Below are 24,008 nucleotides of genomic sequence, written 5' to 3'. Positions count from 1 at the left end.
CTCTGCTTGGAATAATATATCTTTCTATCCTGAAGATGCTATAAAAATACAACGATCATTGTAAATCTCTATTGTGCTTGCTGTGCTATGCAAAGATATGCAGAATGCTCAGCAGATTGACGATAAAAATGAAAATTCTTATTTATTTTGACTTAGAACTTTCTCATAAGATTTAATGTCAGAGTTTCTAATCAAATTTTCTACCTTTGTATTCCCCAGATTCATCTATCCTGCTGGTCCTGAGGAATTATTCCACTAACCAGACAAGATCAAGACAGAACACCGACTTCAAAACTACTTGGTAATCCAAATTATCAAGTCCAGTGACAAATGTCATTAGGGTAAATTCTAGAGTTTTCTTAATACCTTTATATTACATTGTGAGATAGTATATGAGCTATGCAACAAATAAAAGAAAAAAAAAAAGGAGTTGCTGCTTGAGGGAAAAAAAGTTGGCAAAGAAATGCTCAAAGGGATAAATTTTAAAATGTTGTTTAAGTGTTTCTAATGCATTTCTTTTTTTCACCACAAATGTCATTGGGTTTATTATCTCATGGTTTTATTGGGTCTATGTGCCAGCCAATGTACAGCATAGTTGGTCTGTTTTGTTAGTTTTTTTTTTTTCAGACCAGGGTGTAGAATCAGAAGCCACATGTAGTGTTTGCCTCCTTCCTTGACTGCAATTGTGAAGACTACTTTTTCTAGACAAAACTCATCAGCTTGAGAATTATGATTTCATGAGAATATGATGCACTTTCTGTCATGATTATAACCTGTGCTTGGAAACTAAATCCTACTCAGAAATTAAAACCCATTCATTCTCTTCTGCATTTTATGCTTTTTCTTGGGGTAAAAACAACAACAACAACAACAACAAAACAGTTTCTCTGACTTTTTGTGCTCAGCTGCATTTCCTGCTTGGGGGGTGCCAGTGCTCCGGAAGGAGATGTTGTGTGAGCTGTTCATCAAGCAGAAGGAATGCTTACCAGTTGGGGCCGTAACCCGACACTGGAGACAGATGTGCTCAAGGAAAGGAAATGGGGGATGGCTCAGATTAGGTTAAACCAGCTTCTCTTTTTTGAGAGAGAGAGGTTTTCCACATAAATTGCAGAGATGCATTATTTAGAAAGTACCTTTTCTTTAATTTTAAACTGGGAAGAAAGTCAGTCTTGTCTATGATCTTCTGGGTTTTCCTGCAGTACAAGACAGAATTAGAATTAAAAGAATAATGATAAAAAAGAACATTCTCTGGTAGATTTCAGTCTTTCTCACTTCTATTGTGTATATCTATTGGATCGGTTTAATTTAAAACAATGAAGTAATACCAGCCATGCACCTGAATACTCATGAAGTCCCTCCCAGACAAATGATGTTTTTATCAATTACGTATGGAGCTGCATTGGTGAAATTCTTTTTTTTTTTTTTTTTTTTTTTTTTTTTTTTCTTTAAGAAAACATGTATGTACATGAGCTTGAAGTTATATTTATTTTTCAGTTGCTTTCCAGGCTTAACAAAAAAAATTGATTCCAAGATTCATCTCAGAAATACATATATGTATATATTTAACAGGAAAACGAACAGGCGAGCTCTCAAGAAACAGTACTTTTGATCCAACCTAGAGTGACCACATGTTCTGTTTCAGCCCTGAGCAGCAACTGATCGGTCAGATTCTTTTCTGGCACTAGTCATAATTTCAGAACTTTTTTTCAACTTAAGGAGACGTTTATGTTGCCTTGAATTAATAATATTCAAGAAAAAATGCAATGCTTGTACAGCACAAGGTTCTGTAATTAATTTTTATTTGCCATTTTACATTCAAATATGTAACCGCCTTACTTATTTGGACCCTTCATGCCGTAGGATTCAGCAGGGGAAGTCTTTAGAAAGCTATTTTTCATGTTCTAATGAAAACTCTCATAAGTGATCATGTAAATAAGCAGAACAAGGTTACCTTTCTGCTACAGCTTCTAACATATGCACTTAGGAAGGAGAAGTGCTTACTACAGCATTTAATACACATTAGTGTTTATATTTGCTACGAAAATTTCAGAAAAGAAATATAGATATATTCTTTTCCTGAAGTCTTAAAAACTCTTATAAACTCTTTAAGTTTTAGAAGTTCACAGGTGATTGGAAAATCATGATTTTTATCAAAATGTATCCATTTACTTGTACAAAATTCAGTAAGTTTTCAGAGAGAAAGATTTAATTTCCTGGAGATAGTTTTCTACATAATTGATCTTCTGTTTTGAATCTGAGCAGCCAGTAGCCAGATACTTGAATGTGAATTTATATGACGATTAGATGAGTAATTACTTGAGGGAGAATTTCAAATGACTCTCCAGCTCTTTGCACATTTATACTTCTGACTTTGGATAGTAAATTTCCTTTGCAGTTTCAGTAGAATTTTTCTGTGTTGCTTGCAATTTATCATTAGGGATACGGTGTCACATAACACAGCTCTGCAGGAGGAAAAAGCTCATCTTCCCACAAGGGGGTCTGCTGTGGTGTTTTACTGTTCTGTATAGTTGTCTTCGTTAATCTCCTATTAACCCTCTGCAACCCCAGTCACTGCCGTGGGGAAATGTGCACTTTATGCATGAGTTTTCCCATGCGGGTTTGGACCTTTCTAGTATAATCCTTTGAACTTTGTCTACTGGAAAAAAGATTGCAGCTCTGTCTTGCCCTTCATCACCAGCTAGACTGTGGTCTTTTTGTAATTCTCCTGTCTGATTTGTTTCTTAATCTGCTGTGGTCAGAAGGTTAGCCTTTCTCTTGCTCGCACAACTGGTAAGAAGTGCAAAGGCAGAGAAGGTATGTATGATTTTTTGCTTTTCCAACCTTCGTGCAAGCTGAGAAGCAGGAATTCCAAGCTTATATCCAAATAAAAAACATCAACAAATGCAAAAGAACAAAGGCAAAAAAGTCAAAAGCTTTTGTTTAGGAAAATATTTAATTCCTACATTGTTTGTCCCTTGACTGCCCTGTAGGAAATGATAATATTTTCCAGTTGCATATTATATAGCTGTGTTTATTTCAATGTTTTGCAGTACTTGGTTTTAATTAGGATACTAGCACTTATGTGGTAACTAGCCTCAGGTATTTTATTAGCTGTTATAGGTATTTTATATTTCTTTTCCAAGGGACAAGTTGTATGCTGTAGACTTGTGAGACTTGTCTATGCCAGCATATTATTTTTAATGACATACAGTATATAATTCACTTAGTGTACACTGGTAACATAGTCTGCCCAACTGAAAAGATTGCTCTGAAGAAGCTGTCAGTATTTAAACCGTTTCGCTAGCCAGATGACTTTTCTGGTCAATGCTTGCCATGGATCTTGCACACTAATAATCCTGCCATTTCTCCCCCTGCACTGATAGGAAAGGTGGGAAATTTTAAGGAAAAAAGCCTGCTACAAGACAGAGCATTGTAACCTGTCACCCTTCTAATCCCATAAAATGATTACTATCTGTACAACACCTATAGCTGTACCAAATAAGGTCCAGTCAGTTTTTTAATGGATGAGCGTTATCTCTACCGATGGAAAGACCAAAGACGGATTTAGCAGGGATGATGTACTAGAAATTTTTGTAATGCCTGCCATTAGGTTCAGGGTACAAAGTAAGGGTACAGTCAGGGTACAATCTCATAGAAGTTGAAGCAGCTGTTTCAACAATGTCCAGCAATGTTTTTGGAGGTTATTTTGCTAGTTTTGAAAAGTGATGATGATTTGCACTGTTTTTTCTTCTGCAGTATTTGTATGCATTAAATAAGGATAAACTTTTATGTGAATACAAGGTGCAAAACAAAGCTCAAGGTAAATTGAGTTGATCTGTGTTCACTACAAGGATTCTTGCATTAAGCACTCAAAGGAGATCTTAAGATTCCAGGCTCATCAAAATTCTGTAATCAGCACTGTATTCACTCAGAAATAGATGAATCCAGGAAACAAAACAGCAGGGGAAAAAAAAAAAAGACACACAAACAAACCCAAACCTCAGACAAAACATGTACTTCGTGGAAGAGAGGTTACGTTAGGTTATATGCATAACTTAGGCTACTGTCAGGAAGTGCAGTTCATGAGGTGCATTGCATCACAGCTATAGAAACCCTCAGTTGAATTTGGCAGTGTTTTTATTTGTTTTGAGTCTAGTAAATACTTTCGGCCTGCAATTTTCTACAAAACAGCCATCAAAATCTCTGTTAACAGAGACCATGAGAAACTCTTTCTTCTGATGTCTGTTATTCTCTAAAGTCTATTTTACAAAAGGAGATGGGGTCCTTTGCCTTTCTAACTTACTCCTTGCTGTGCCCTTTGAATCCTTTAAAAACACAAAGGTGATGTTATTATGGATACAGAGGTGAGTATACTAATATATCAGATCTGCAGAATTTGCTTCTTTTTGAATAAATTCATTTAGGAGGTAATTGCCTCAGTGTGGTTTTGTGTCTCGTTTTTCCTAATTTTGGGACCAGTGACAGTAATATGCATATTCAGTACTTGATTGATAGTTTAGCTAGTAGCATTAGCATTACATTTCAGATTGGATGCAATGAGCTGTAAGAGTATAGAATAGGATGAATATATCCTAGCAAAGATGTTAGTTGGTCAATTTAGGCTTTTTTCCTTCAAGCTGATACAAATACATATGTATACAGGGTCAAGGAAAATTAACAATTTCCTCAAATTTCATTACTATGTAAGCTTGTCTAAAGAATCTTTAATTTCTCTTAGCTTTGATTAGTGGAGTGATTGATACTGTTGTGTTGCTCGATTGTGAGAGGTTGTGTAGAACAGTTGTATTTGTTTTTTGTTTTTATACACTTAGTTTCTCACAAAAAATAAACTTGATTTAAATCCGCATGAAAACAGCTGTGTATCATTTAAGTGCTTTGAAGAAGAGCTGTACACTGAAAAAGTTGAAAGTAATTGTAGAAGCATGGAAGCATGTCCCACTGAGGTTTAACTTTTAGTGCACTTGTGCAAACTGGCCTTCACATTTGGGTGCTTTTTTGTATATATATGCATATTTAAGGTACTTTTTGCCCCCTTTTTTTTTTTTTTTCTTCAATGAGCCACTAAGGTAAGGAGTGGATAGCTAGCAGTGGGCTTACAGGATATAATGTGATTTGCACTTTTGTAGTTAAGATAATAAATTGGCTTAACAGTTTTCCATCATGATACATGCAGGGAGGAAAAATACCAACGTGACCATCATAGCTCAAGGATATATTACAGCTGATAGGTAGTAAAGCACAGTTTTTACTTTCTACAGTGAGCAAATTAAATAGGGAAAGCAGTAAGACTCCTCTGGCTAGTTCAGAGCCCTTCCACGTGCAGCAGGCATGAAGGTTGCTGCACAATGTCCTGGCTGCCACAGCTGCCTGGGGCTGCTTTAGCCCCTGCCTTACTTAGTTTTAGGTTAAACTGTCTTCAGAAGTCTCCAGGGAGCTGCCATTGCAACAGACAGGGATTAATGGGATGCAGGAATCCAGGCTTGTTTCTGTCAAGGAAGTTGAGTGGTCAGCGAAGTGGCAGAGGCAGCTATCAGTAGTTAGGCCATTTCTGCGCTGTGTGCCTCTCCAGCTGCCTCGCAGTGGCTTAGTAACTTTCCCTCTCCCCTGTTGCCCCTTGTGTTGTCGCACTGCTACAAGGCTGCCATGGCAAAGATCCACTGAATGTGCTATTACACAGCATCATCCTTACAAAGCTATCTTTTGAAGACTTTTGATCTTGGATTCAATATGGCTGCAATCACTTGCAGTATTTTTGTTTCCCTTTTATTGCTTTTGTAATGAAAGAAACCCAAAGTGTTTGCACATCTGTCTCATGTTCTAGATGGAGATTGCACTCACAGACTTTTTCCTTATCTTCAGAAGATTTCAAAGATTTCCAGCGCTGACAGCCTGGGGAGCTCTGCAGAGGTTGAGAGCTGCCAGTCTGCACTTCACAGATGGAGCCTTGGAGGCGCTGGGCTTTATTTGCTTGTGCTGCACTGCCTGTGACATTGGCAAGTGCCTCTTGGCATCCCAGCTGTTTGAGAGGAGGTGGTCAGAGTTGTGGGCCACCACAGGCCAGGCCTTTCTTGCAGCCTCTTCCTAGTTCTTTTCATTCTCAGGAACAGTCAAAATGGGAAATGCCAGCTGGATGAAATGTTTTTGTGTCAGCAGCATCTTGGTTCTGTGGTCTTTCTGGAGGAGCCCATCCTCTGGGAAGTTATACCATGGAGGTGTACTTTTCTCACCACGTGGGAAGGATACCATGGATTGAAGACTGGGAGCAGCTGAGAACGGGTTACAAGCTCCACAGGTTGTTCTGGCAGACTGAAAATGGCCTGCAGATTGTAGCCTGGACAACCTGCAGGCTCTCTGTCAGCTGGAGACCACAGTTAAGAACGGATTTACAGAGTGAGCTTCGGTGGTGCTCTTCACAAGACTGTGATCACTGCAGTGCTTTACCTATACCAGATTCAGGTGTGCGAGCCCAAGTAACCGCAGCTTTGTAGCTGCCGCAATAGAATAGCCATGCACCTGCGTTATTTGCTCAAGTCCTCTGATGCATTTATGACCTGTGCTTGGTGCCGTGCTGCCATGGTGACAGAGAAGCCCTTCCTGAGCTAACTGATTTAAGACCATCATTGAATTGGCACTAACTTCAACCTGATTAAACAACACTAAATGCCGTGTACTTAGAGTGTTAAATAAATTATATGAGGGGTATATACACACATGTTAATATAAGTGCATTCTACTTCAAGATCGCTAGCCATGGCGTTTATTCTTCTGAATTATCTATTGACCATCACCGACATGTAGCAGAATAATTAGACCATGATCCATTCCTATATGATAATTCATACAGTTTCAACACTAACATCAGGGTTTCATGACTTTAAACACAACGCTAGATGTATCAGATCTGTTTTACAATGCAAACAGAAATCAACTGCAGTCATCTTTCAAAGGCACCAACCAAACGTGCTGTTCTTTGTCACATTTTTTTAAAGGATGGTGTGCATTTACTAGGACTTCCTATTTTAATCTCAACAGCCAGAAACTCATTTTATGGCTTTATTAACAAAGGTAATACTGTATAATTTCCTCAGTATTCATCAGGTATAACTGACTTGTTAAAGTCACGTTTATACTGCAGAAATACTTCTTTCACTTTGGCTCGTCATAAAAGATCTAAGAGGAAACCAAATAGAAGGTTGAGGCTTCTTAGATTCTAAAATAAGCTTCAGTGACTTAGAGTGTCAAACTTACAGAAATGTGACTACAATTTTATGTAGAATTTTCATACAGGTCATACAGATTTTGAGTAGAATTTAGCAGCGTACTGCTAGCTGGTTGAAATACATTATTTTCAGTGTTCGTTACACTTGTTACACATTAACTAACAGTGTGCTAACAGCTAAGTAAATGTTTGGCAACTGATTAGGAACTCAAAATGAGGTCGTAACATACCGAGAGGTTTTGAGGGCTTTACAATTCCTGTGTGTCTCAGTGAATATTGTAGCTACTAAGCATTCTTCGCAGCTTGTTGGCTCTGATGCAGCAGTGCACTTGAATGTATGCCTATCTTTAGCCAAAAATCAGGTCTATCAGCTCCACTAAGGCTTAAAATCAGCTCCATTTGCTTAAAATTATGTAAAGGAATGAACACTTTGCTGGGCCAAAGTGTCGTGGAATAACTAAGTAGGTGTTCAGAAAGTTTTAGTGTGACCAGCTGGAAGACCATTGAAAACATCTGTATCCAGCATGCTAAGCTGCTGCTCTTTAGTTTAAGGGGTCAGCAGCTAATTCCCTCTATGAAAACTGTTGTTTTCTGTTTGATTGCCACTCGTGAGAAGTTCATAAATACATTTAATGTACTCTTGTTTTATCCTTGTCTAGATAAATGCATACGTCGTGTCAACCACATCCTTATGGTTGATGTAATGCATGAAGAACCAGGAAAGTAATGATCTTAGGCCAATAGCCATATTTTTTACCATGGCAAGTTTAATTAAAAGCCACCTATTCCTCTGCTCCAGCCTGATACTTCAGTGGGGATAGTTTATGTTCACCTCACATAGTCTCTGGTACTTTGGGTATAATTTGGATTGACGGATTGACCGCATTGCAGTGGCCACTAACTGGAGTGGCACGGTAAGTAGAAATGTGTCGAAGGAAAGAATTATGTTCTTCAGTGACATAGGGAAAACACCTTCTGACGTATTTCATTTTAAGTAGGGGAGAAGGTCTCAAAGTCTTCGCATTTTACTCTGAAAAACTGATGACCAATACTTAATGTTGAACACACTTAAAAAAAATGAAAATGTGAGTTATTTCGACATTCCTATGAGGTCCCTCTCCTTGTGAGTGATAGAGGCCCCTAAGTAATACTGGTATAAAACATGGAAAAGGAAAAGTATTTTCTTGAGTCTTAGTTGCAATACTGTTGGTTTATTCAGAGTTTCACTATCTCGTCGGTTATCAAACAGGAAATCCTGACTTTGCTTTACTGCCCCTGAAAGGCAGTCTTAACAACCAGCCATTCTTTACATTTGGCTCACCTAAGGTTCTTCCACTTGTAGTATCTCACAAAGAGATTAGCTCTGAAAGAAGCAGGTGGAGCCAGCCTGTGTTTAGCGCTCTTAAACACGGTTGGATATTTTATTTATGTGAAGACAGAAAAGATTAATCTTAACTCTCAGAGGCTGATAAAAAAGTGGCCTGGTTTTCAGTTTGCTCAGGATTCCACTTACAGAAAATATAATCCCTGCACAAAAGGGACATTGCCTTCGGTTATGTCAGAACAGTGTTTAGCAATGCTATCAGCTTTATCGGAACGCTAGCGATACTACTAGGCATACAAAACTCAGTTCAAGAATTAAACATCTTGAACTGCAATGACTTTGGAAGTGTGCCATTTGTTTTTATTTTTCTTGAGAGTTTTTTGTTTGTTTTTGTGAAGAAAGAAAGAATTGTCTTCAGCAAAGGGTTCCTTTTTGTAGATTTTGTTAGAAATCAATGAAAACACAGAAGAGTGAAAAAAAATCAAATCTCCGTTGACTTAAAAATACTGTTTATCAACAAAATAATTTAAAAGAAAACACCCAGCTACCATTTCCTATAACTAATTTCTCCCAGGTTCAATATGTGCATGTAATGCCATGCTGAAAACTATGATGTATTGCAGCGTTGAAGAACCAAGATGTAGCTAAATTTTCGTAATTATTTGTTTGGGGGGTTATGATGTGTATTTTCATATTTTTTAGTTGATCATAGCTATGATTCCTATATAAAGGCCAGCAGAAACAGAAATTAATCAGCTGTGAGGTAGATCATATAAACTTTTATTCACTGATTGCTGTACGACTGTTCCCATCTTTGAAGGAACATTTGGAAACATTTGGAGAATTGTGATTTTTAACAATAAATGCTTATTTTATTTGACACTTCTAAATTAGATAGAATCTTACTTCTTTAAGATGGCACGGCTGTTTAGCCATTAACTGGGCAACTAAGATCCAGTTCATGACAGATTTCAAATTTGCACAGCAAAGTTGCTCATTATTATTATTATTATTATTTTCCCTTGATTTTTGCCCTATCTAGCCTTAACCCCATGGATATACGTGGGTTACAAAATAAATTTGCTTCTGCTTTCAGTTTATCCTGTGGATGTTTCTAGGTGATGAAAAGAGATCTTTTGAAAATTTCTTGCTCCTTTCTGTTTTGTTAAGCGATCAGATGCACACCCCAATGCTGACAGACTGCTTTTGTGTCCCTGGCATGGACACAGAATTTATACAGCCTTATAAATCTTGGCTTTATGGGACTATGTGTCTTACAAACTAGATGAAGAGTGTTCCTTTTGCATTGGGTTTGTTAATGCTGAAGAACAATGATATTGTCTTCCTCTAACCTCTTGTCTACCCTTTGGTAAAATAGTTTAGATTTAATAGATTAATCACATGCATACCAAATATCTTCACTTTCAAAGTCAGTGCAAGCTGACACCTGTATTGTTCTGACTTAAAAATAAGGCAGTGTTTCAGAGAAAAGAAATAGGGAGGAAAAGCTTGGTAGCATAACTTATAAAGCAAGTTGTATTGTGTTTAACAGTAAACTTTGAATGGCCTTGGCTGTGTTTATGTTTATAAATGTTAGAGGAGTTATAGACAGTTATCGTTAAGGTAAATATTAGACAATGACATTTTCTAAAAACATTTAAGAGCTTTTTGGAAACATTTCTGTTTATTTTTGATTTTGTATAAAGGGGAGCTTCAATTCCTAACACTTTGATTTTTTTTCTGCCCAAAACTAGATACAATTTTCAAATATTTATTTTACCCAGATCAATGTAATGATTATCCTCATTGGAGAAAAAGTCTATCCAAATCAAAATACACTTTTTCTGTATTTTTGGGGAAGAACTAGAAGAACTGGGGTATGCAGTTGCTTTAGCTCCAGATAAAAACTTTATTCATCTAGAATTAACTTTGTCTGACAAACTGGGGGATTCCAGCATTGCATATGAAAGAGAGCAGACCAGTTTATCGAAGACAACTCTTTTCTATTCAATACATGTGAGCTTATTTAAAAAAAAATAGATTTAACATTAGTGTTTGGCATAAATTGACCTCTGATCATCTAACCATCAAGACACATAGTTAAAGACCTTTCTAATATTCTTTGTTGAATCATCCACAAACTGCCAGAGGTGAGCTACCTGGCACATCCCCTCAACCCCCAGCTCAAAATAAAAAATAAAAAAAAAAAAAGAAAAAAGAAAAAAGAAAACAGAAGTGAGCTATTACTGTGTAAATGGAAGGTTAGGAAGAAATAAAAAATTAAACTAGGTATTCTAACAAAACATGTAAAAGCAGCAAATCTTTTTGTAGGAACAAACAAACAGACAAAAATAAACAACAAAAATAGCCAAGGAAGTGTTGGAAGCATTTAAAGTCAATCTGTCAATAAATCTTTCCTGAATATTTATTGAAAAAGAGATATTTGCATTTTGTCAGTCCCATTTAAAAAATAAGCTTGCTACAGTACTGTTTCAGTTTTGATTGCTCTCACAACTGGGGAATGTGTTAATTTGCTGTGGTCCTCATTTATACATGGGAGTTGTGCTGACAATTCACCTACATCCTGCTGTAAATTGGCACTACTCCTTTTCATAACAATAACATATGATTTAATGTTTTCTCATAGCAGCCTAAGGCTGATTGGCTACTACTTGATGTAATTTCATGTAGTTTGCTTTTCATTAGGCTTTGGTCTTGCCACAGTTGCTAGCCCTTGGCTATGCAAACTCAGAAATAGTCTCTTCAGGAGAGGTACCAATTGTCATAGCAACCACACTTACTAACATAGCAGTGGTCCATCTAGTCACGCAGTCATCAGAAGTTAATCCTAACTCAGGAAGAAGCACGAAAGAAGCAATTGATCAATATTGGCTGTACGGGAACCACAATGCCCATGGGTCAGTGCCTCTTGCTGTAGGCACTGCACAAAACCAAAGCTGGAGCCACCCTAAAACCCACTGTGTAATTGCAGCCTTATTGGGGCTGGGGATGGTCTTAAGGCAACATTTAGAGGGAGAGTCTCTCTCTTTATTTATATATATATAATGCATACATATATTATATATTTTTTTATTTTTTATATTAACCCATTCTTTGAGAAAAACAGATGAGTTTTCAGGCACATTGGTCCTAATTCAGGTCTGCGATCGAAACCATAATGTTCAGTATTAGGAATGCAGCAGAAATATTGGTTTTATAGTACATTATAATTTCCCCATACATTTTATGATCATCTAATGGTTTTGGATTTTAGTCTCTGTCCCACAAGAACTAATGATTTTCAACTCTCTCCTGTTACCAATAACCTTTTTTTTTTTTTTTAATACCTATTCCAACTTTTTTGTTCTCTGATGGTCTAGTTCATTAACATGATTAATATAAGTTTAAAGGAAATTATTCTCAGTCTGGCTTCTGATTCAAATTTGTCAAAGCTTGTCTGTTTTTCCTATATATGTGTATCAGCCTAATAAAAGGTATTATCCTTTCCTAAATCCTAATCTTTTTATAATCTAAGTGTAAGAAACATTAAAGGGAAGGGACAGATGATAAAACAATTATCAGGAGGTTTAAAGAACAGTGACCACCTGTCTGTTTTTTCTCTGACCATTTTCAACCTACTCAATCTGTTTTGGGTGAAAAATGCAACAAACCTAGGTTCTGTGTTTTGCCAGTGAAAGTTTGTTTTCAGTAGTATGAGGTATAACTCCCAAAGCACCAACAGTTTGTTTGGTATTCTCTAAAACAAACAGAAATAAAAACATGGACAGTGATTTGTGTATCATTAGCCTTGTTAAAATGCTACAGTGCCTTAAAAATAGTGAATTACAAAACATAACACCTGCATTCATTACTATCAGGGCACATTTGCTTTGGTGTAGCAACTATCTAAGCCCCAGCAAAGACAGATGAAGAGATTTTATGCTATGATAAAAATGAATTTGGATCAAGAGCTCCTGACAAGGTCAAGATTCCTGTTTATATTGAGTAGCCTCTTTAGCTTGGGCTTTTATTGCTGAATCTTGCAATATGGCTCCTAGGTTTTCTAGTAAGATGCACTGCTTATCTGTAAGTAAATGAGATCACACAGAGGCAGCTGTAAGGACCAGGATGGGTGGCTGCAGCCATGACACACAGGACTGGCTGCCCAGATGTCTGGTCCTTCACGCCATTCATCAGGTGCTACTTAAAGCGCCCTGAGCTACCAGGCTAGAAATGCCCTCAGGAAAAGAGGTAAGGGAATTCAAGCTTCCCTGGCTTCCAGACCACTCAATCCTCCTTTTCTTTAATTGTTAAATAGATAAGGGCTATTCCTAATCTACCATCACTATCTCTATTTGGTGTCTTCCATTTTATTTATTTATTTGTTTGTTTGTTTGTTTGTTTTCACAAGGCTTTCTCCCCTGCCTCCTTCATTTTCCTCGGGAGTTCCTCTTTTGCACTGGGATGGAAGTTTGACATCATAGGGATAGATATAAAATCTGCATTTCTCATTATACAAGACTGTAATGACTGAAATACTTTAAGGAGATTAAAAATGTTAAAAAAATGTCATTCACTTTGTTGCAAGATGAGTAAGGGAAAGTACCAGGTTATCTAGTAATGGTGTATTAGAAGACCTAGAAAGCCAATGACATTTTTTTTTCTTGGTGGTGGATTAATCAGCATGCAAACAAAGCAAAGCAGCAAGTGAATATAAATTTTGCAATAATTTGTTTCTTTTTACATGCGAATATGAAAGCTGAATTCACCAGAAGTGTAGACATGGGAGTAACTGCACTGTTAAAAGATATGTTTGTTATCCACGACAGCCATAGGTTGGAAGTAATAACAAATACAAGGGTGTGCAACATTAAAAGAGGAAATATTCATGGAAAACAGAGGAGATACGCAAAGAGTGGTCCACTGTAGTCACAGACAGTGGAGCTGTATTTGTAATCTGAGCAAGATTTGACAGAGATGGAAGGATTCAGATCCATACCCAAGTTGGTAGGTATTATAATTTTCTTTAATTGTAGTTAGTGAGGACTTCCATCTTACTGCCTAAAAGGTAGTCTGAAAAGTAAATTTTAGGAACAACTTTTGAAAATTATGATCCATACCAGCCATGAAACCAGGTTAAATGAAACAGTTATTTTTTTTTCTTCCTGCTAATTCTGTTTTAAATATATCATACATCATATATTTAAAAAAGGATGCGGTAAAATACAGGCTGCCCTAGATAGAAAAGTTCATACCGAAAAGACCTGAAAACAAATACAAACAATTATTTCATACATATTTCATCTCTGTTATGCTATGTAGAATATGGTTAGGTATATCTCTTAGCTGCCGTGTTACAGTATCTGTAGCTGGCAGATTTTAAACAAGTAGAGAGAGTGTCCTGTTTGGTCCTGTGGGTAAAAAAAAAAAAATCACATCAGTCATTAATGGAAAATAATTTGTTTTAATAATGCAGCTGCACAGCTCAAATTACTTGTCAAATTCATGTATTTGTAATGCTGGGGACCAAAGGGAGTTGGCTACGTTTTTACGTGTTTCAAAATCTTTAGTATCAAACTGTCCAACACTATAATTCATTTTGATTTCTGTATTCTATTCTTATAAAACACTCTGATTTCCAACCATAACTTAGGGCACGAAAAGAAGTCGCTGTTGTGTGAAATTGAAAATTTCCACAAATGATGAAGTTGGCACTCAGTGCAGAGAGGAGATACAACGGACAAGGTGTTTGATATCAAAAGCATTGTAAAAGCTTTCAGCTGGCTGCAGATTCAGAATGAGAGTCTTAAATAGTCAGATTAGTTTAACAGGTTCTTGTGACTGAGGCTTTAGGTCCCAAGCATCCGTGTGGCAAAAAAGTGATCGAACAATTTATTGCAAATAACATATCGCTAATGCTGGGATTTTTCCTGTGGTTGCTAATATTTCTGTTATTTGACCAAAGGACTTTAAAGAGCATGCTTTATTTGCTTTAAAATTCTCAAGTATTTTATTTATGGATGGAAACAGGATTAAATTCAACCAGTTATGCTACGGTTACAGGTTGGAGCAACAAATTGTGCTGGTAAGTTACTGGACGAGCCTTACTGCTCTTGTGAAAAACCAATTGTCTGTTTGGCAGTTCATGAAGAATTTTCATCATGACTGGGAAGCAGTTGTTTTAGTGATATGCAGTGAGTAAGATGACAACAGAAAAATCTAAAGCTGTTCCATATTATCCTACAGCAGTATTTTTATAAAAGATATAAAAGAGAAAGGAAGTATTTTTGTCTTAGAAAGGCTTAAGTTAGAAAGACTGCCTTAGAAAGGCTGAAGAGCCTTGTGATAGATGTCTCTTGAACTTTTCTCTCGCAGAAGTAAAGCCTTTGTCAAAGTCAACTTCACACCTGCCAGCTCCTAAAAGTTTATTTCATGAGAAGGTCATGAGTGGTCAGCTTTTCTGTTTAATTCATATTGATAAATTCCAATCTCCCCTGACCCTCCCTAAGCAAAGACCTTGATATGCAGAACCTTTCAGCCATGCAATGCAATAGCTGCTGCTATCTGCATGATAAAAGAGATTGTTTTCCAGACCTCACATGTTTCATACTGGATGAGGATAACCTCATCACGGCACGTGATTAGATAAAACTTTTCCTTTGAGCATGCTTTTTAGTGAGTAGTGCCTAACTCCATCTCCTACTGTGCAAACTGAATGATAAGGTTAGTAGAAATTGTCTGCCATGGCTAGGTGTGTATTAAACTGTATGTCCCACGGATAGTTTATCTGGCACAGGAACAGCTTGGCACCGAACAACCTGCCAACTCGCACTGCCAAGCTCACCATCCAAACCAGAATGGCTGCAACCAGGCCGCAGTCTCAGACTCATACCACTTTCCATAAAATGCCTGGATATTGTTTGGGGGAATAACAGCACAGGCCAGAAGTGTGACAGAGTCCATGCTAACAGCGTAATGATATAGGGCAATTCCTGTTCGATTTACTGCTATCCATGTTTGGACAATGCTCTCAGACATATGGCCTGGTATTTGGGTGGTCCTGTGGGGAGCCAGGAGTCAGACTTTATGATCCTTGTGGGGCGCTTCCAGCTGAGGATATTCTGTGATTCTATGATGTAGCCCACTTGTTGTTGTTAAAAGCTTTTATGTTGCCCTGTTAGGGAACTTTGTGACCATAGAGACTGCAGGGCCAATATTTTCAAAATAAAACTAGTGTTCCTAGGTTTTAATGCTTTGAATGCAACAAATGAAGTGCAACAACAACAAACAAAAAAAACACAAACCCATAGACAACAACACACCAGAAGATTCCTATCAGTCAGGCACAGTTAATATTAAAAGTTACAATTTTTAGGTCTGTTGTCACCAGCATATGCTGGCTTGTGTTGTAGACCTCTCAGTCTATGTGTCTGGCCTGCATATAATATAATATCGTCCAAGATGTTCAGGGTTTTTTGTTTGTTTTGATTTTGTTTTAAGACAATTTCTGTTAGCTCTGATGAGTGAGGAGTAACATAGTCTCTGTGAACTGTAATGCAGCTTTTGACAAGCTCAGAAAAGAGAGATGGAATTTGGGCTACCTGAAAGCTTCAGTGAGCTGTGAGTTGAATGATGCTGCAATGTCTTCTTGAGTGTATTAGCATCTTGAAATGGTGGCTCAGATGCCTCTTAACATCTTAATCTAAGTGTATGGTTTTACCTGAAAGGGAGAATGTAACTAGAACTGGCATTTCAGTATAAACCGTGTTCATGTGTTCTGGAATAAATGGACATAATAAGAAGTTGGAGTCCAGTATAACACAGGAAGCTCATTTTTTTCACCTAGCAGCATGCAAACAAACGAAAAGATGTTGGGAATGCTGAAAAACAAGGGACAGAAACATTAGATGAACATACACAATATGTAGTTCAGAGTTTATACCTATGTACATCATATTAACAGGACAATTTGGCCATATCCCCAGAATGAGTTCCACACTCCTGTGGTTGCCATTCAGGGGCTGGAAGAGAAATAAATAAATCACTGTAATCTCAAAATTCATCAGTTAGTATTATTATTGATTAATATATTTATGTTTATAAATAATATTTATAATATTTATTATTAATTTATTTTGCAATGAAATATATGTATTTTTTTATTTTGGCTTTTCAGATGCCCCAAATGGCTGTCCTGTAAAGCAGGAAATTTATTACAGCACTTTATTCAGCAAGCATCATTGGACTTCTAGTGTACAGAAGACAAGTACTCATAGGACACACAGGTTGACAATGAAGTCCATTAGTCTGCTAATGCAAAGGACACAAACCCTAGAAATTCTTGGTAGACTTGAACAATCCCATTATGTAGGCTGGTATTAGTAAGCGGGAGATTATTAGGTGTTTCTTCAATTCAGTAATAAAAACAAATACAAAGCATAAACAGAAAGTCGCGTTGCTGAAGAGTGCTAGGTATTGTACAACTATTTTATTGGTTAATGAGGTTCAGAAAAGGCCAAAAAAGTTTTAACTATTTATATAACCATCAAGGCTTTTTGCCAAAACCTTAATCAAAAAACAGCTTCTAAATGGTGGCTTTCCATTAAATTATGTTAGTATTGAACAAAAGTTTTATTATATCAGGACCCTAAATTTACTGCCAGTAGAAAGAGGTGAATCTGGAGGGGGTGATAACAGAACAACAGCAGATAGATGTGCAAATACAGTGCAATTCTGTTTCATCTTTTGTGATCAAATAATCTTCCGGAAGGTTGGCATATACCTAGAGTGAGTGTGTTTGTGTATGAACATTTGCATTTGCATCTGTGCATTTGCTTTATTCCTCAATGAGGGCCTTGCTTTTTAGCACCTTATCCTACGCACATCGCAGGCTAGATGAAGTATGTAGGGAACTGGCAGTGTGGCACTGTTCCGTGCTAACAGGCAGATGCAGAGGAATAAGCTTTGAGTTTCATAGCCACACAACAACACTTTACATTCTAAAAGTTACGTCTAACCTCGCTTCCTGGGCCAGATGGAGAACCTGTCTGCAGTAACCTGCAGGTCTCATCCTACCTGTTTGCTCAGGGATGTTTCATGAAAAAATGTGAAGGAATGAAGGCCAGGGCCGGTGTGTATCTATCTTTTATATTTTTGTTGAGTCAGTTTGCTACATTGACACACGATGGCTTTTGAACATCCCTAAGGTGAAAGACTCCACAACCCATGAGTCTGTCTGTGCAGCCTGCACCCTCACCACCAAGAAGGCCCAGTGAGGATCCTGGCTTAGAGGAATATTCTAATCTCTCTTTACTCCCCATATTCATATAAATTACCTGTTTCCGTGTTCCTTCTTTAGGAAATACCTTTCTTACCAACTTTCCCTCCCTCTCCTTCTCTTCCCTTCTTTTCCCTCCCCTCTACTACTTCTTTCCCTTAAAGATACCAGCTCTATTTCCATGCAGATACGCACTAACTGATACACATCTAGACTCTCGAGTGATTCTTCTCAACTTGCTTTGAAACTTTCTGTTTCTGTAGAAAAGCTTGTGTTACCAAAAGCTCGACTAATTCTTCCAGCTGTACCGTTAGTCCTGTATGGATATATTCTCTACCTGCATACATTGTCTGAAACAGTGGCAACCATTGCCCCAAAACAGATTGTTCAGTTAAATGCACTGTCAAAAATGGAAATCCACGTTAAACACTGTAAATATTAATAGTGTAATTTTGAATTTAAATCAGATGTTTCAGTAAGCAGTGAAGACCAGAATATTTTCCTGGTTTTGGAGCTGTCAGAATTACTGAGTTAATATTCAAGTGGGTCTTTAGCAAGGAGAGGGGCAATCAGACATGAACTTGCTTTAAATAAGTGAGAAATTTGCTAATAATCTGACGCGTGACTATCAGTATTAGTACAACTTATCTGTTTCTGATATATAAGCAGTGTGAGGTGTCAGTATGCCCGTCTGATAGTATGATATTCAGAACTGCTTCAGACCTTTGCTCTCTTACGTGCTTTCTCTCTTCTCTTGTCCCTGTTAAACTTTTCCCAGCTCTGTGTAGTTTCTCGCTAAGCTTCAGTACAACCTACTCAGTGTGTCCTGACCTGAGTAATGTTGTGAAATAATAAATAAGCCAAGCATTCCTCTTCAGCCTATTGTCATTCTTGCCCTTCCCCAGCTGTCCAATTTCTGCTGAAAATAACATTTTTTTCCCCGCCTTCAACACTCTTATCTCCTTGCATTATGTATTAATCATCTTTATTATGGGTTTATTTAGTGCTGTAAAGACTGTTCCAGCTGAAGTTAAATGCTATTTGTTCTTTTTTATTTTTATTTACTAATTTTTAGTTTGTGGAAAAGTGCAACTTTCTGCAAATTTAAATGAAGCTCAGAGTCCAGGTATGTCTTACCACCCGCATTGCACTGTTGAGTTCTTTTGCCATAGAGGACCACAGAACCCTGTAGTAACGCATATTAAGGAGGATCTTTGCACGTGCTCTGGAGCTTTCCATGGGTTGTTTTGTTTTTGGTCCTTCACTACCACTTTTTACAATACTAAGCACAGTGTCAGGCAGTGCATGTCGCTGACACAGTGGCAGCGGGGCTGAACCCTTTGCTTCGTTCAGTGGTGCTGACGGGCCACCAGCGTGCTCCCTCAGGAGCTGCAGGGGAGGGAAGTCAAACCTGAGCTGGATGAACGCTGGAATTCACTGAAGCGCCTCAGTTCCAGGAGCTAAAAGACAGAGCTACTTTATTAAGGGTGATTTCAAGAAAACTCTGTCAAATAAATCAAAAGGGTTGAAGTTGGCTTGCTACTGGAATTCACTGGGTGCCTTGTCTTTGGGAGGTGGAAGTCACTGCTGCCTAGCCAGAGCCTCTGAAGTGAGGAAAATCTAAGGTGAAAAGCTCTGACAAGAATTAATTAACAAATATTTTTAGTCTCGTTAAGAGCTGGGCCTGGTGGGTTTTGCTCAGTTTTGGTTTGTTAAGTCCTATTTAGGATCCTTTGTGAAGGGGAAGGAATTTGGTAGGGCTTAGCTGTAGTGCCAGGTTGTCACAGCAGCTGGTTATGCTGGAGGCAACTGGTAACCACCGACCGCCTCTGGGGAAGGGCAGGTGAGGGAGTAGGAGCACAGCGGGCCACGGAAGGTGTTGTAAAGGTTGGCTTACCACAGGCAGTTGCTTCAAGGTCCCCAGCCACCTAAAAACAAATGTGAGCAGTTGAGGAGTGTGATTTATAAATAAACATAGTCACATTGATCTGTGAAACTGTTCAAGTTCAAGGCCATGCACAACAGGATAAGCTTACAGGATCAAGGGCAGCGTTGTTCTTTGTCCCGTTTTTCGGTTACTGCTTGGTCGGGAGCTATTACATTCTCATCACTGAAGCCGACAAAGACAGTTGAGGCAAAACATTACATACTATTTTTTTTTTCTTTTATTTGTTTATGGAGTATTGCAATTTTGAGACCTCTTAGATTCCTCCTGATTATATTGTTAATAATTTACATAAGGTAGGAGTATATTTAGTGCTTTGTGAATATGTATGGAGACAATATCTTTGCCCTGAAATTCTCAATCTGTCAAAATTAAGAGTTGCAGTTCAACATACTCTGAATTTGGTTTTATGTCTTAAAAGCAACCCTTAAAATCTCATTAGGTCACAAATCAATGCCTATTTGAGCTGAATGGTTGGAACTGGAGGTAGTTCAGAACAACCTTTTGTCCTTAGCCAGGAGAAGGTCAGAACTTCCCTGAAAGTAAAATGAATACATTTTCAGAAATACCTCAGCATGCCAGGAGTGCTGAATTGCTCAGGTTCTGACCTTTTCTTCACTGTAGCCAATCCACATGATACCAGTTTCTGGAAACTGCTTATATATTATGGCTTTTTAATGTAATTACTTTTATTTATTTATTTATCTTTTATTTTGTTTCACAAACCACTGAAGTCTTGTGATTTTTTTAATGGCCGCCAGTTCAGCCAATAGGAGAGTCGCAGATGTAAGACAAGGACACTTCAAAAAGAAGTGGGGAAAGAGTTTCACCAAAAAAGTTAACCACTCAAAATTTAAGACTGGTGGAAATCACCACGATTTCAGTCATGGGAATGCAGCACTGTTATCACAACTCTGGAGCTGCCCAGCTCGAGTGGAGCTATCATTGCTCTCAGGCCTCACTCAGTTCAGTTGCCATCATGGTAGGGCTGGTTGCTGAAGAGAGATCAGTTCAAGCACATGCTTAACTGCTTTGCTGTATGAGAACTTTTGGTCTGAATCTGCAGGGAACTACTTGAGAAATGCCATTTAATTCCCACTGCCCTTCTTCTGTCCTCCCCCACTTACCAAACGTAGGGGAGATATTTTGGAGGAAGAATAAAAGCGTAGTAAGATAAGAGAGGTTGTGAATGCAAGACATAAAAAAATAACCCTTTGATGAAAGGAGGTAACTAAAAACACCTATAGATATATCTGTGCCAAAAGCAGGAGGAAGCTTGATCTTCTGAAAAAAAAAAGTGAGCAGAGAAATTGACGAGCACTAAAAAATGAAGGGATGTCATAACTTCTTTAAGCACCAAGCTTGCTGTGCTATGAATGAGTGGCAGTGGTTGCTGGTGTCCACCCTGGATTTTCTTAGCATGCAGAATATATTCATTGATTGCATTTGAATTAAAAAATCTGCCATCTTTCTCAATTTCTCTCTCTCTCTCTTTTTTTTTTTTTTCTCAGAGTAATTTTTTCTCACTAGAATTTCCATGTTTTTAGTGTTGCTGAACGTGTGTTGGACTTGCTGAGCTTGGATTTTGTTCATATGACAAGGAGAGAAGCTATTTTGTTTGCTAGTTGTGCTTTCTTCAATGCTGATGGTGCCGGTAATAAAGGCACCACTGTCAAGAAACTGTTATGCCTGGCTGAGACTAGTGAAAAGCAAACCAAAGAGGCATAACGTTTTCCTGTTGAATGTGTTTATGAGCAACTGTTTAGCTAAAAGTGGCAGTACAAAAGCTCTCACTGAAGACTTTAGAAAAAGTTTAAGAACCTGGGGAGACAGCATAAGAGTCAAATTGGAAAGAAAAAGAAGTCTTAAGCATGTGTCATTTAAGTGATGCAGTGAAGAGGGATACTTCTTGTCCTAGCCAATTAAATAACTCCAGTGTAATAGCTCCCTTAGTATAAGTTTGTGATTAACTACTGATAAAAAGGATAGGCAGTTGAGTAAAAATAATTCTGGGTCCAAACTGTGTTTCTTCCTTGCCGTATTCCCTTTCTCTTTACTAGCTTCCAAACTTTTCAAACTTCATTTTCCAATCCCTCTATCCGTCATTCTTTTCATATTTCTCTTTTAGTTTTCTACTTCTCTTTTTCCCTCATGTTTTGTCTCCAGCTCTCATCCTCCTTCCAAACTATTTCTCTAGCCATGCACTTGTTTTTTTTACTGTTTTCCGTAACTCAGTTTGCAAATGCCAAGGCCCCACTGGCTACGCTGATGGTAGCTTATGCTATCTGCAGTAGCTCAGCTTCAGGGTCTTGAAAAGAGAAGTAGAAACAAATCTCAAAGTTTGTGCCAGTTTTGGCATTTAGCTATGCAGATATTTCCATTTAATTCAGTGTTCATTCTTCAAGGTCATGTGCTATCATCCAATGATGAGCGGTGTTAAAATTACTGTGAAGGAGGGAAGTTTGAAGAATGCTGAGGAGGAGCTAACTTTTGATCGTTTCGTTTTGAAGTTAGGTCAGCCCTTGACTTTTTGCCTTTAAATCTACACCAAAGTGCTCAAGCTCAAAAATGAGCTTAAATCAAACAGCTGGCTGAATGCTAGTTACTTAAACATAGGCAAATTTTGTTGAAAACCATAAATAAAGCAGATGTAATTTATAAGTTTGAGACATCTTAATAAACATAATATTGAAGGATATAACGACTGTTTTGATCATGACTTTTTCATATACAAAAATGCATTATTTTACATTATCTTGCACTATCAACTTGTATTTTTAGAAAGAAGACACAGTATTACCCTATGCTATCATTCACGCTATACTTAATAATACTAAACTGATGAAGCTGGCTTATAATAATTAAAAGAATGGCAAAAAAAATCCATACTTTTTACCAAAGGGTTCTAATAAAGTACAATCACAAAAATGGAGTAGTAATTAAAGGATGAGAAAATTATCCAAAAATTCATAAGGGTTAATCTAATGTAAGATAAATATTTTTACTATATACATAAAACAGCAAAACCCACTCTATCAGCTTTACATTTAGACAACAGAAAACTAATGACATAGGAGCTATGACTGGTAGTATAAAATGCTTGTTGAAGCCTCAGAAGTGCAATAAATTCATAGGATCGTTCACCAGGAAGGGGCAGTGATTGCGCGTTGCATAAGATGGACTTTCCATTCAGAACATTTATTAGCTCAGGTTTTAAACATTAATCAGGCGTAGTTGAGAAGGTGTTTCTGCAGATTTTTGTGTTATCATTGACATTAATGTGATCGTTCTATCTGAGATCTTGCTTCAGTGGTAGTCTTAATACCAAGCACAGAATGTTGGGTTTGAAAATTGCCTTTTTGCTTTGCTCTTAGTCTTCAATAATAAGGCAGAAAATACAACAAAAATGGTTGTTTTGTCCTACTTCATAATATCTACTCTCCTGTTTTCTTCTCTTTCCAGCTATTGCAGAACAAGTTAATTGCTAAAATCACCATCCTACAATGCAAAACTACATTTTTGTGCTACATTTTAGGCTGTTTTCTAAAAGCTCAGTTAAACTGTCACTTGATGCTGAATATACCAATGGTGTTTCTAACTGCAGCCTGAGATTCTGTTGCACTCTGAGCATTACAAAGCTTTCTGTTTTATTTTTTTGCTATTCTGCTTTTTATACATGGTATTTGAACTGCTAGTTCCATTCTTGTTGATTAATAGGGTGTTAAATAGTGTCTGAAAAAAAGAGAGTTCAAAACTTGTGATAAAAGCTTTTATGCTGCTTGTAACACGTGCATGCAAACCTTAGGTATTTACTCTTCACACGGTAGCCTTCTCTACGAGTCCCAGGAGCCCAGTAAAAGGCCCAGCTGAATAAATGCAGAGGAGAAAATCAAACTTATGTTTGCATATAATGTCATAAAAAGATAATACTAGATTAGACATAAAGTTTTCTCTTAGATTCTATCACAAAATAGGTTTCCTGCATGTCAAACCATTCATAGTCATTCCCAAAACTTTAAAAAGTTTGCATCCATACTTTCTATGTACTAGAGCTGTGGTGCTTAAACTTTGTAGGGTGGGGACAGGAGGGAGGTAGCCTGCTTGCTTTGTGGCTTATTATGATTTCTTACATGGCTTATCAAATCGATAAAGTAAAATAATAGTAGTAGTTAAAAAAGAGAAGAGAAGAGAAGAGAAGAGAAGAGAAGAGAAGAGAAGAGAA

The 24,008-nt window shown here is 37.5% G+C and overlaps 1 long non-coding RNA gene across 2 annotated transcripts in view; it reads left to right on the top strand.

Annotated features, from left to right (window-relative positions):
* The window catches only part of LOC118166529, a 70,868-nt gene that overhangs the window by 4,942 nt on the left and 41,918 nt on the right, over positions 1 to 24,008 (top strand). For both annotated transcript variants that reach the window (XR_004750554.1, XR_004750553.1), the window contains exon 2: positions 220 to 301. This is a non-coding gene — a long non-coding RNA (uncharacterized LOC118166529). The remainder of the gene's footprint in view (positions 1 to 219; positions 302 to 24,008) is intronic.

This window comes from Oxyura jamaicensis, chromosome 4 (assembly GCF_011077185.1).
Source record: "Oxyura jamaicensis isolate SHBP4307 breed ruddy duck chromosome 4, BPBGC_Ojam_1.0, whole genome shotgun sequence".
NCBI lineage: Eukaryota > Metazoa > Chordata > Aves > Anseriformes > Anatidae > Oxyura > Oxyura jamaicensis.
Note: the sequence above shows the minus strand (reverse complement) of the source record. Positions and strands in the feature narration are given on the sequence as shown.